This window comes from Onychomys torridus, chromosome 5 (genome assembly GCF_903995425.1).
Source record: "Onychomys torridus chromosome 5, mOncTor1.1, whole genome shotgun sequence".
NCBI classification, from domain to species: domain Eukaryota; kingdom Metazoa; phylum Chordata; class Mammalia; order Rodentia; family Cricetidae; genus Onychomys; species Onychomys torridus.
The window spans coordinates 15,664,241-15,677,918 of record NC_050447.1 but is presented as its reverse complement, the minus strand read 5'-3'; the positions used below and the strand labels follow the sequence as shown (position 1 = coordinate 15,677,918).

Genomic DNA, 13,678 nt, shown 5'->3' with positions numbered 1-13,678 from the left:
GTGAACAGCATCACTGCCTAAGACCCGGCAGAAGCAGCACCGTTTTGCCAGACCGGGAAAAGCCCGGCCCAAACTGTCTGGCTCTCACAGTGAAGAGCCGCCCTCCAGGCTCTCTGCCCAGGAGACTGAGCAGCCCCCACTCCCCACCAGCCTGCCCAGCCCACCAGCAGCCAGGCCTGGGCTCACCTCCCTCCCACAGGCCTGGAACTCAAGGCCTGTCTTGTTGTCCCTTAGGCCCGAGCCAAAGAACAGACGCCAAGCCATCCCATGCCCAAATCACACTTTACCTGGTGCTTCCGAGGCACTGAAGCCGCCCAGCCACGCTCTGTGCCTGCAGGGAGGTGGCAGGGCCCTCAATAGCCAGCTCCAAAGGCATCCACTCACACATGGGAAGGCTCCCTCCACGGGCTACCTAATGAGAGTGAGTCACATCTGGGACCCACCACTTCCTGCTCTGCAGTAGTATCGGCAAAGGGCTAACTAAGGCTGGGCCTTCAGCTCAGCTCCGGCTGTGGTGGGGGTGTGAGGAGGGCCCCTCTCACAGCCAGCGAGCCTGCCACAGGAGTGGGGAGCTGCTAGGCCAGGCTCCCAGCTCCAATGACTTCATGGAAATTTGAAGCTTGAAGCTGGAACATTTTTTTTTTTTAAATTATAAAACAAGAAGTGAAAATCTCCATTAGAAGCCCCAAGACGACTGCTCCAACCAGAGAGCAGACGCATCCTTACTGAGCAATTAAGCTGACAGCCTGACCCGAGCTTCCAGCTCAGCCACTTCCAGACAGGCCCCTTCCCTCCCTGGACTCATTCCACTGTAGTGATGTGGTGGCCTGGGGTGCCCACCTGAGAGGTCACAAATCTTTCTGCCCTCCACATCTGTCCCGTCAGGCCTAGGGCAGGAGTAAGGTCTAGCCTTAGGATTCTGATTCTAAACCAGCCGAGGCCCTGCCTGAAGCCCCTCGGCAGCCATGGTCATCATGAGCCCAGGATTCAAATCTGGCTTCCCTCCTACCGTGCCAGGCCTCACTTCCCCCTGGGGTCATGGGGAGCCCAGTAGTAACACAGCTCACTGCAAAGGGCTGGGAGGCAATGAGCAGGAGCCTCCTGACAGAGAGAGAACACCCACCTGGTCCTCAGGCAGCCTTCCCTGCATGTAACCTAGAGTACTGAACTTTTTTTTATACCTTTTCTCTAGATCCCCCAACTCCATGTGAGCTCCTCAAAGTGAGGCATGTCTCCCGCCCCCCCCCCACCCACAGTGTGGGACATTCCTGGTATAGCCCCTAGCCTCTATCCTTTTCCCCCTGGGGCTGTATTCCCACAGGCTACATCCTTTTTTGCCCAGCATCCAGAAAACACTGGCCAAGTACCAGAACACAGATGGGATTTCAGAGTCAGTCCCTGTGCTGGGGGGTACAAGGTGGCCTACAGGTCTGTGTCGAGCCACATGGAACTCTGGACTGTCACGGAAGCTACAGGAGGGCAGAGAGAACCTCACAGAGAAGCCAGACATCGGTACACCCTTCTCTCCCAGGCCTGGGTGTGCTGAAGGAAAGACGAAACGGGTGTCACCGAGGAAGAGAAAGGCCAAGACCTCTGCTACACACACAATTGGAAATGACTCCTGAAGAATACACAGGGATCACCCAGACAGCCAGCAAGATGGCTCAGCAGGCAAGGAGCCTGCCACCAAGCCTGGCAATCTGAGTCAAGCCTGGCAACCCACATGGTAGAAAGAGAACCAACTCCCACAGGCTGACCTCTGACCTCCACATGTGCATGCTGATATATGCATGTGAACACACACACACTAAATAAAAATGCAATAAAACATTTAAAAACTAGATTACCCTAGGGGTTGAGGATTTAGCTCAGTGGTAGAGTGCTTGTCAGCAAGTACAAGGCCCTGGGTTCAGCTCCGGGGGGGGGAAAAAAAAAAAAAAAAAAAAAAAGATTACGCACAAATCAGTAACAAAAGGACAATCAGCCTGACAATGCTCGCACTTGAGAGGCAGGGGCAGGAGGATCTTTGTGAGTTCAAAGCCAGCCTAGTCTACAGAATGAGCTCTAAACCAGTCAGGACTATATTGTGAGACCCTGTCACAAAAAAAAAAAAAGACAAAATAATAATAATAGTAACAAAGACATTGGTCCAATTAAAAGACAGGCACCAGCCAAGCATGATGGGACACACTTTTAGTCCTAGCTACTCAGGGGACTGAAGCAGGAGGATTGCTTCAGCTCAGAAGTTTCAAGTCTGCCTGAACACCACAGTGAGACACTGCCACATGCAAACAATAATAATTTTTAAAAGTACACGGGGTTGGGGATTTAGCTCAGTGGTAGAGCGCTTGCCTAGCAAGCGCAAGGCCCTGGGTTAGGTCCTCAGCTCCGGAAAAAGAAAATAATAATAATAATAAATAAATAAATAATAGACAAAAGAGTAAACAGGTGTTTCAACAAAGATACTCCTTAAATAATCAATAAGTGCCTAAAAGGGTACTTAGTACCAAGAACCAGCAGAAAATGAAAGCCGCTCAGATTGTGCTGTACCACGAGGTCAGTTAACATGTTGATAAGAATGTGGGACAACGCCAGTTCTCGGTCCTGCGGACAGGAACAGGAACACTGGAAAGCCGCTGCGTATACAGACTCAAGGTAACCAGCCAGGTGTTCCACATTAAAGGTGCAGAGTTAACCATGATCTGCAGACTGAAACAGCCTGCCTGCCCTGCAACCGTGACGCAAGCCTTCATGAACCTGTACGGCACAAGCTACTCCACAGTAAGAAGGTGGATCGCAGGTAGAGGTAACCACACAATGAACCGGGATAGACAGAGTGAGAACCTTAGTGCTCCCTGGGCAGTGCCCCTAGGGAACCTGCTGGTTAGAGGACACAAAGGACCTTCTGGGATCTCCCTCGGGTGTTAGCCACCTTGGTGTGCAGAAGTAGCTCTTTCCTGCCCCTTCACACCAGTGTCCTTGACTGAATTACACATCTTTCTCTCATGGTCACTGATTAACCCCTGGGCGTCCATTTATTCAGGAGGCTTGGTGCTGGGCACTATTAAGACTCACAGGTCTGGCTTACACCAGAGGACAAGACTCAGTGGGGGAGGGGGGGAGAAGGATGCTGAGGTGGACCCAGACTCTGACTGGAGGTTATGGGGGGGTTGGAGCTTCTAGCAGGGAAGGCCCACGGGCCTGGGAGTTCTCAGGCTAATGGAGGAGAAGCCCTCTGCCCCATTGCTAACTCTGAAAGGTGACCCAGAAGCACTGGGGAAAGCCTGGTCATTGGAGAGGATGCTAGCTGTGGGAGGAAGGAGAGACACCAGGCTGGACCACCCAGAGACAGCGGGAGATAAGTGGTAACAAATCCAGCAATGCCTCCTGCTCTCCCCTGGCCTCCCGCCTGTCCTTGAAAAACATGGCACCCCCCAGGCACACTTGACTCCTCTCACCCCACACCTCAGCCTCCTGAGGTCCTGTCAGCACTGAGGTGGGTGGCCCCTGTGGTCACATCTGACACTTTACTGTGTTCTGGGCAGCATGCTGACTTCACAGGCACAGCTCATTAATTCCCCCACCGTCCAACCCCACTGCCCTCCTCAGAGGAGGATGTAGGCTAGGAGGACGCAGCACTTGCCAGTATACACAGCTTTGAGAAGCTGTACCTCAGCTACTCCCTGGGAGTAAAGCAGGACCTGCTTAGGACAGATGGGTCCTCAGGACCTCCAAACCCTAACCCACAGGACTCCTTCTTCCCTTCTCCTTCAAGCCTTCTTTGGGGATCCTCCATCTTCCCCCAGCTCCCCTATCTTCCTGCGACTCCCCCAGAACCTGATGTCCTAAGGCCCGGGAAGCAAAGACAGGCAGACTGGTTCCTGCAGGTTCCACGCTAAGCCTTTCTGTCAGGACTCCACCCAGTCTCCTCTCCGGGGTTAAAGACACAAACTGATTTAGAGTGCCCAGGCCAGGAAGAGGTGGGACGGAGAAAAAGCTCTGCTCTGAGATCAAGGTCCCAAACTCAGGAAAAATAATCTCACCCATGCCAGGAAATGCTTGCTCCCTACAGAAAGGGGTCCCAAGGTGAGGCTGGTACCACATGCTGGGTAGACAGGGACAAACCAGGCACAATTTGTCAGTCAGCCAACCGACAAATAGTAATACTGAGTGCTGAGCAAACAGCGTGACCCAGTTGACAAGCCCAGATGTGGAGTCCTGCCCCCATGGAGAAACCCCATAGCACCCCAGTGCCTTTCAGACTCTGGGCAGTTTCTGTAGGGGCAGGAAAGATGTGAGGAGAGAAACCGCCCTGACTCTGTCTGTTAGCCTCCCAGCCACGGTCTTCCTCCTCTGCCTTGGGGGGCTCAGGACCCACGTTGGGCTGACCTCAGTCTGAGCAAGCGGCTGGACACTCACACCAGCTCAGTTCTTGACCTGGGGCGATGAAGCCCCACAGACAGAGCTTCCGTGTGTGACCTCACCCAAGCCACAGCATTCCAGCAAGCAGCGGTAAAGTCTAGGCAATGCTGCGTGACTGGCTGAGCATCTGTGAGGGCTTAGGTTCACAGTCAGTTAAAGAGACAGGCAGGGTGCTGGCTGGGGTTCTCCTCACAGTTCCAGTCCCGGGAGTCTGACTCTACTTCCTGCCTACTCTCTTCACAGACTTTACATGACTAACCTGTGCCTCAGAACGAGTCTCCTCTCTCAGCCCGTCAGGCCCCAACACTCAGGCCCATTCCTTTTTCCACCCTGTCTCCCTTATGCCACCACCCAAGGGCCTCACTCTTCCAGGCCCCTGCTCAGACCTTTTACTCCCGGGTCATGTCAAAATACTAAGGATCCTGTCAAGTCAGGTGCAGCAAGCCTTCCTCTGGGCCCCAGGCCCCACCACAGAGAACACGTGGTGCTAACCTGTGCAGCTCCCCAGACTTGAGGTTAAGCAGCCCTAGGTGTACTTGTGACTGAGAGCCAAGGAAGGGGCAGGCTTGGGACTTTTAGTTGGACTGTTGTGACCTATATGGGAGCAGGGCTCTGTTGTCGCAAGGCTGTTGGCACGTGAGCCTCCAAGGATCCTGCTTTCTGGGGTTCACACCTGACATAGCCTGGACTCCCTGTGTGACCAATGGGGAAGGGGAAAAAAAAAAAACTACTGAAAGTAGTGACCTCTGAAGTCAGGAAAGACCCCGGGACTTCTCTCTTGGACTAGCCCCTCCGGAGGAAGCCATCTTGGGAGCAGATCCCAATCTTTATCAGGCTTCCAGCTGACTTGGAGTCAGCTCCACAGGCAGTCTGGCTACAACCTCAGCTGACCCCAAGTCAGAGCCACCAGTCTTGAAGATCAGACCACTGCCACCGAGGGAAAGCTGGAGTAATCAATCATTTCACGGCAACAGACAAGGGAACGAGCGAGCACTGTGCCTGAGAAGTGTCTCAAAATAAAAGAATTGGAGAGCTGGACAGAGCAATCTTCGTGGCCATTGGAACCCTGGGTCCAGCCACACATGGCTTGTACCAGAGTTCCCCCGGCTTTGAGTCCAAGCCTTCTTTCCTTCCTTTCCTTGGGCTGGAGCAGTGTCTAGCACACATCCCCAAGCTGCTCTTTCCCCTCTTAGGTGGCAGCCCTGCCTGTTCAGAAGGGCCCAAAGCACCTCTCATCTCTCGCCTCAGAGCCCCTGCAGAAGGTTTTCCTGCAACAACAGGGATTTCAGGACCTCATGGTGTCCCTGCCAGACTGAACTATAGCACGTCCCTCCTAGACAGCACAGAACAGGCGCACAGAACCCACCCTGCCGCCAGCAGCAGGAGCACTGTGGGGGCTCACCTCCTCCAGAGGCAGAGCAGGCTGGTCTCAGGTCCCCCCAACCCTCTGCAGCTCTTCCATGCTCTGGCCAGTCAGGGGTGCCTTGCCAGCCTTGTCCTGTCACTCAGCATCCCTGTAGATGGATTTTCCCTGAAGTTAGGGTGCATTCCAATGCTCAGACTCAGCTCCTCCCAGCCTGGGCTCAAGAATATACAGGGATCTCTTCCTGTCCAGGCTGGGCACACAGACAATGTCCTGGTCACACCTTCATTCCATAGGCAGACTGCAGGGTTTCCAGAAGAAAGGGACTTTGTAGGGCCATGCAAGCCATGACAAACTAAGGGAAAGCGAGGGTCTCATGGAGTCACTGGTGGCCATCAAAGCTGCTCCAAATGCCCATCTCACTGAGCAACACACCTTCCCCCAGCAGCCCCCACCGCCCCTGCCTGTGCAGAAACGCCAACCTGCTGCTTGGCCTAGTCTCATGAGAGGCCAGAAGAGGCCCACCCCCGTGAGTGCTGCAGCCTGCCCAGAGGCAGGAGCTGGCTCTGTGGCTGCCAGATGCTGGCCAGGCCTGGGAGATGGGGCTTTTGCAGAAGGGAGAGGGCAGCCCAGGCCACAGTATGTTGAGTAACAGCAGAGAATCCTAAAAGAACAGATGTGAAAGCAGTGGTCCTGCCAGCCAAATGCATGATTTCCTTTGAAAGACTTGGCAGCAGGGCCGCACCAAGTGCCTGTCCTTTCCTGTCTCCAGCCTGGAATGGCCTTGGGAGGGTAGGGAGGAAGACCACATCCCTTCCAGCAGCCTGGGGAACAGCTCAAGCAAGGAACACAGCGTGGTATACACCCGGCCCTGGTTTCACACCCAGAATCACATAGGAAAACAAAAATTAGGAAGAAGATATTCCAGGCCTTAAAAGTTACTATCATATGACGGCACGTTCATTCTGTCTTTTAAGAAAGGGTCTCTTGCCCAGACTGGACATGCCATACTGCCAAGTGTGGCCTGTGGCACTCCCCACCACACCCTGTTTATGCTGTATATAGGTAGAATCCAGGACCCCCCGGAAACCAGGCAAGCATTCTACCAACTGAGCTGCATCCCAGGCCCTAGCACATTTTGATTACCTTTTTATTTATGTCTCCGGTTTTAGCTAATGAGAGAAGGCTAGGGCTTGGTAACAGAGCACCTGCCTTGGTGTTCTGGAAGGAAGAAAGGATAAGGAAGGGGGGAAGAGGAAAGGAAGGAAATATCAGGGGGAAAGCCGTGTGAGTAAACTGTGAAGGAAAGAGGGAACTAGAGAGATGCACTGATGTGGCTGCTCCCAGACCCCGCCACACACAGCAGCTGGAACCTGGTTAAAAACGAAGGTCTGTCATCACGGGAAGCCTTGGAGTGGGGCCCACTCAGGATATCTTCCAGAGGCTGCACAGCCAACTTCTCCACACTGTATATGGAGCACAGTCAAGCTGAATTGGATAAGCCCGTGGGTACAACCAACTGACAAGAATCAGGGGACCAGGAACACAGTGGGAGACTAGTGTCATGGAAAAAGCTGCATGGGAGATGGGCAAGAAATGAGTATCAACCACACATATGCAACAAATGAAAAATATAACAGGAACCTCCCAAGACCCATTTGGATCTAGATTTTTGTTGTTTTGTTTTAGATAAGGTCTTACTATGTAGCTCTGGCTGTATTGGAACTCACTCTGTAGACCAGGCTAGCCTCAAACTCAGTGATCTGCCTGCCTCTACCTCTGCATCCTGAGTGCTGGGATGTGCCATCACACCTGGCTTGCATCTGGATTTTTTTTTTTTTAATGTTTTTTTTCTAGACAGGGTTTCTCTGTGTAACAGCTCTGGCTGTGTTGGAACTCACTTTGTAGAACAGGCTGACCTCAAACTCACAGAGATCTGCCTGCCTCTGCCTCCCAAGTGCTGGGATTAAAGGCGTGCGCCGCCACCACCGCCGCCGCCGCCACCCAGCTGGATCTGAATTTTTTAAATACTGAAAAATAGCTATTTTGTTATTTGAGACAGGTGGTCCAAGCTGGACCTCCTGATCCTGCCTTGGCTTCCTCAGTGCTGGTGCATGTACACCACAATCCATTCAATATTTGTTGTTTTTCCTGGTAGAGAACTTGAAAATGACCATAAGTTGGACATATGCATTATGAACAACAGTCACCATACCGGGCCACTGCGCTCCTGGTAAAATGCTCCATCTAATCAGAGCTTGTCCCTTTGGCTTGCCTCTTCCCCCCGCGTCCCCTTTCTGCATTTGATTACCTTATATCTCACACGGGAGTGAGAGCAAGCAGGATTTGTGCTTTTTTTCCCCTGTTCATCTGCATTGTTGTAATAGAATGTCCTCCTTTTAGAGGCTCCACGGCACTTCACTGTGTAACTTGCCACATTTTCTCCACCATGTATCTGCTATTGGGACCCAAGGATGCCTCTCTACACTGCTATGGTGGATGGAGTTGCCACCAGCATGGGAGTACTGGCAGTGTCTCTCTAGCAAACCAATGTCGAGAGTTTGGGCTGTGTACCTAGTGCTGGAGCATGTTAGCCCTGTTCCTAGTGTCTTGAGAAGCCTCCTCTCCGTTTTCAGTAACGGCTGCACCAGCCTCATTCCCACCAGCACTGTGCCAGGGTTCCACATCTCCACATGCCGCCAACAGCCATCTCTCATCGTTCTGCTAATAGCCATGCTGACAGGTGTGGCGTAGGCTCGCCTTGTGGTTTTGCGTGTGCTTCCCTGATGACTAGCAAGCATGTATGTCCGTTGCTCACCTGTAGGACTCATGTCCATGCTTGCTCTGTGCCCATTTCAAACAAGGCTCTTTAGACTCCCGCTATAATTTTACTATCTCACATGTTTGGGATATTAATCCCTTATCAGATGTTCACCTTGCAAATATTTCCCCTAGTTCACACACACCCTCTTTCCACGCTGCCTCCTTCCCCATGAAGAAACTTTACTCTGATGTGATCCCATAACCTTAGATTTTAGAATAAAATCCAGATTATTTTCCAGAGCAGTACCACAGGGGTCTGTCTCTGTCTCTCTTCAAGAAGTTTTATAGTATCAGATTACATTTAGTCCTCTTGGGCTGGAGTGTGCATGTGTGTATAAAATCTGTGAGATAGGGGTTGGGGATTTAGCTCAGTGGTAGAGCGCTTGCCTAGCAAGCACAAGGCCTTGGGTTCGATCCTCAGCTCTGGAAAAAAAAAAAAAAAGACAAAACTCTGTGAGATAGGAGCCTAATTTCATGTTCTTGTAGGTGGGTCCCTTCTTTTCACTATCCTTTTCCCTTTGTGTATTTTTGGCATCTGGTTGGAAATCAGTCATCAATGCACAGGTGAGCTGGGCTCTCCCTACCCTGTTCCATTTTTATGCCAGTACCATACTGTTTTAATTTCATAAGCTTTGTAGCATAGTTTGGGACCAAGATGTATAGTATCTTCAGCCGGAGTCTTTTCGCTTAAGGTAGCTTTGGCTATTTGGAGTCACTTGTGGTTTTGCATGAATTTTACAGTTATTGTTTCTTCTACTTTTGTGGAAATTGTCATTGGAATTTTTAGAGGCTATACTCAATCTGTAGATCAACTGGGTGATTTGGACATTTCAACAATACTAATCCTTCAAAACCATGAATATGGAATGCATTTCCATTTATTTTTGTTCAGTTTCTTCCATCAGTACTTGATAAATTTCAGTCTGCAATTTTTCATCTCCTTTGGTCAAATGTATTGCTAAGGTCTCTTCTGGGCTATAGTGCCCAGAAGAAATGGGATTTATTTCTTCTCTGGCTAGTTCCCTGCAAGTGTGTAGAAACATGGCTGATTTGCCCTATATATGGATTCTGCCCATGAACTCCACTGCATTCCATTATCAGCTCTAATAGCTCTAATAGATTTTTAGTGTGGCGTGTGGTCCAGAATTATTATCTGTTTGTGAAACAGAACAGACTCCAACTTATATGGATGAAGCAATCTGTTGTCTGGAGGGGGAAGTGTGTGGGCAGCAATGACTCGAGGCTAGCCAGGATGTGGAGGCTGAGGGTGAGTCTATGGTGTAACCATACTATTCTGCACACGTTCAATTTTCCACAATGAAACGCTAAAGCACATCCCTGTCGGAGCTCTGACACCTCTTGTCACATCCCAGTGACGTTTAGCCCCTTCTACAGTGAGGTCCTCAGAGAGAAGGTGGCTCACTAGGGCCTCAGCCAGTGTGCCTTACTCCCAGCTGGTGGAAAGGCAGGCTGAAATAGCCTTCCCCTAGTCTACAAGACTCTCTTGCTGGAAGTCCAGCAGGCGGCAGGACTCTGCCTCCCCACACCTGTCAGCCAGAGCACACTGCCCTCCTGCCCTGTGTATCTGCACCTCACCCACTGGACTCAGACCCCAGGCTCCAGCCCAGACAGCCTCCCATGCCTGTCCTGGCAGAGCCCTCTCTAGAGAGCTGCCCCTTGTCTCATCCCCAACCACAAAGGAGCTTACCGGGTAGCAGAAATCACTCAGAGCTGCACTGTCCATACCCCAGACACAGCTTAGCACAAGCCTGTGTTTGTCTGCGGCCACCACTGTGTCAAGGAATGGACCCATGTTAGCTTAGCCAAAAATGGTTTTCCCACTGCGTGCAAGGATCTGGCTGCTGCTGGTTGTTTGAGTGGAGACAAAACTACACAAATCCTGAAACGGGGTCTGGAGAGATGCCTTAGCATTTACGAGTGCAGGCTGCTCTTGCAGAGGACCTGCGTTTGGTCTCAGCACACTCGTCAGCAGCTCACAACCACCTGTAAGTCCAGCTCCAGGGATCAGATGCCTCTTCTGCAGGCACCTGCAGTCACATGCTCAATGGTCCCTCCTCCCCACCACCACTACATATACATAACCATAATTAAAAATCATTTTTTAAAAATTAAATATTGAAAAATACTGAGAACACGCTTAATGTCCAGGTACAGGGGTCAGGGAAAATCAGTGAACTCCCCTGGTTGAATGCTGCTCTGTCTGAAAGGCCTTAGTCTCCAGTCCCCAGCTCCACAAAGAGCAGGGTCACACGACAGTTTTCTTTGAGGGCAGTCAAGAAAGCTCTGATTCTCTTTTCCCTTTTCTGTAGTAGAGACTGAACCCAGGGCCTCGTGTGTGCTAGGCAAGAGCTCTGCCACTAAACTACATGCCCAACCCTGGTTTAGATTATTTTGTTTGATTCGTGTATGTGTTTACACATGCTCACCTGGGGAGTGCACATGTGCTAGCCGAGTTTAAGTTAATGTTATTTCATGTATGCACATGTGTCCACCTATATGAGGCTGAAGGTTGACACTGAGATGTCTTCCACAGCCACTTTCCCCACCTTATTTTTTTGAGACAGGGTCTCTCACTGAACATGGAGCCCACTAATGTGGCTGGATTGGCTGGCCAGCATGCCCTGAGATCCTCTTGTCTCCACCATCTCCCAAGTGCTGGCATCACAAGTGTGTACACTGGCCTGGCTTTTTATGTGGGTCGAGAGATCAAGTCTCACCCTCATGTTCGCGTAGCCAGCACTTGGCTGACCTTTATCTCTAGGCTCGCTTCCAATTTTGATTTGAGACAGGGTTGCACTAAGTTACGCAGACTGCCCTAGAACCCACTGGCTAGCCCAGGCTGCCCTTGAACTTGTGGTCCTCCTGCCTCAGTCTTGTGGGCAGCCAGGACAGGGTTTGTGTGTGTGTGTGTGTGTGTGTGTGTGTGTGTGTGCATGTACAAATGCCAAAGTTAAGAAAAAATGGTTTGGGGGGCTGGAGAGATGGCTCAGAGGTTAAGAGCACTGACTGCTCTTCCAGAGGTCCTGAGTTCAATTCCCTGCAACCACGTGGTGGCTCACAATCATCTGTGACAAGATCTGGTGCCCTCTTCTGGCCTGCAGTCATACATGCTATATCCATAATAAATTAAAAAAATAAAATAAAATAAAAAAGATTTATTTTTAAAAAATGGTTTGAAAGGACATACCCCTTCCTGTATCCAAATTATACTTTAAAGAGTAAAGACCCAATCAAGGTGTGGTGGCACACACCTGTAAGCCCAGTGCTTGGGAAGACTGAGGCAGGAGGAACAAGAGTTCAAGGCTAACCTGTCTCAAAAAATCACCCCAAAAGGAGTAGAGCAGAAGGTGGCTGTGAGGTTTGTTCCCACATTATCACTGTAGCTTCCGATTCTGAGTTCAATAAGCAATTGGGATGTTTCTTGAATTTAGTAATGAAAGCCAGCCTAAGAGAAGGACCAAGACACAAGCCTTGCAGGCAGCAGCAGCTCTGCCATCCACTCACCACTGTGGCCTGGCTGAAGACCTCCAAGGGTCCTATCACACATGAAACCTCAGTTTCCCTATCTGTCACACCCCACACCCACCAAGTTAAAGCCCCCTGCCATCTTCACAGAACCTGGTCCCTCCTCTGAGGTAGAAACTGTAATGCACACCCAGAGGGTCACATATACCTACCATGCCTGTGGCCACTACCTCTCCCATAAGCCCCTTTCCTGCCTATTTCCAGGCTGTTCTGACCAGCCATGCCCAGAGCCAGTCCATCCTCATTTGAAGAATGGTCCTTGATGGAGGCACCAGATGTATGTGTCCGCATTTTACAGAGAATAACCCAGAAGCTTGGAAAATAGATGGCTACTTCCTTTGTAAGCAAAGGTAGGGCAAAAACCCCAGCCTGGACCCTCTGCGAGCCCCACCCCCACCCACGGTGAGGGACCAGGGACCAGCAACCTTGCATGCCTCTAGGGAGACAAGCATACAGTGCAGGGCAGGAGAACTGGGAACGCACTGCAACATAAAGGCAGGAGCCCCCACCTGCCCTGCAGTCCCCAGCACCCATCCCAGTCACAGCAGGTGAGGGAGGACAGCCCCTGGACTGCCCCCAGGCCGGCAAGCCCAGAGTCCCTAGAGGCCACCATACACTGACCAGTAAGACAGGCCAGCCAGGAGGGGACTCTGGCAAGCTAAAGCCTGGTTGTAAAGGACTACCACTGAGCTACAATGACTGCCATGTCCCAACGCGGCCAGTGACACTGACTTGGGCTGGCGAAAGAAACTAGAGATTGGTGGTTTCGTGTAAAGTTGTGCAGCAGTCACCCAAAGGAACCGCTAAGCACTCCTGTGCGCGTCCTGTGGATGCCCTGCTGTGTGGATCTGAGTGAACCATGTGACCTCTCTGTAACAGCTGCGGTCTGCAACACAGAACTGAGACCTGTCCCTCCGATATTTTGACAATGAGACAAGACACACTTAGCCAGGACTAGTGATAACAAAACAACACTACCCGCTAGTGTTTCCTGCGTTCAAATGAGGGTTATTTCATTCAGACCACAGTCCTGTACGACAGGCAATACTTTAAAGTGTATACTGAAATGCTGTTGCACGTCTGTAGTCCCAGCATTCAGCCAGTGAAGCAAAAAGATCATGAATTCAACAACAAACCTTGGTGTTTTAAAATTAAGGAAGAAAAAAAAAAAAAAAACCTTCGGAAAAGTCTTAAAACAAGGAATTCGGAGGCTGGAGAGATGGCTCAGAGGTTAAGAGCACCGACTGCTCTTCCAGAGGTCCTGAGTTCTATTCCCAGCAACCATCTGTAATGAGATCTGGTGCCCTCTTCTGTATACATAATAAATAAATAAATCTTAAAAAATAAATAAACAAGGAATTCGACGGGGGGGGGGGGGGGGGGCGGGCAGCGCACGCCTTTAATCCCAGCACTCAGGAGGCAGAGGCAGGCAGATCTCTGTGAGTTCGAGGCCAGCCTGGTCGACAGAGCTAGTCCAGGACAGGCTCCAAAGCTACAGAGAAACCCTGTCTCAAAAAAAAAAAA

The 13,678-nt window shown here is 51.0% G+C and overlaps 1 protein-coding gene across 1 annotated transcript in view; it reads right to left on the bottom strand.

Moving 5' to 3' along the window:
* Adcy7 (adenylate cyclase 7) overlaps positions 1-309 on the bottom strand; it is a 39,550-nt gene extending 39,241 nt beyond the window's left edge. Inside the window, exon 1 of the mRNA XM_036188086.1 lies at positions 288-309. The gene's annotated coding sequence lies outside the window, so the exon portion shown is untranslated. The remainder of the gene's footprint in view (positions 1-287) is intronic.
* Between the last annotated feature and the right edge of the window lie 13,369 nt (positions 310-13,678).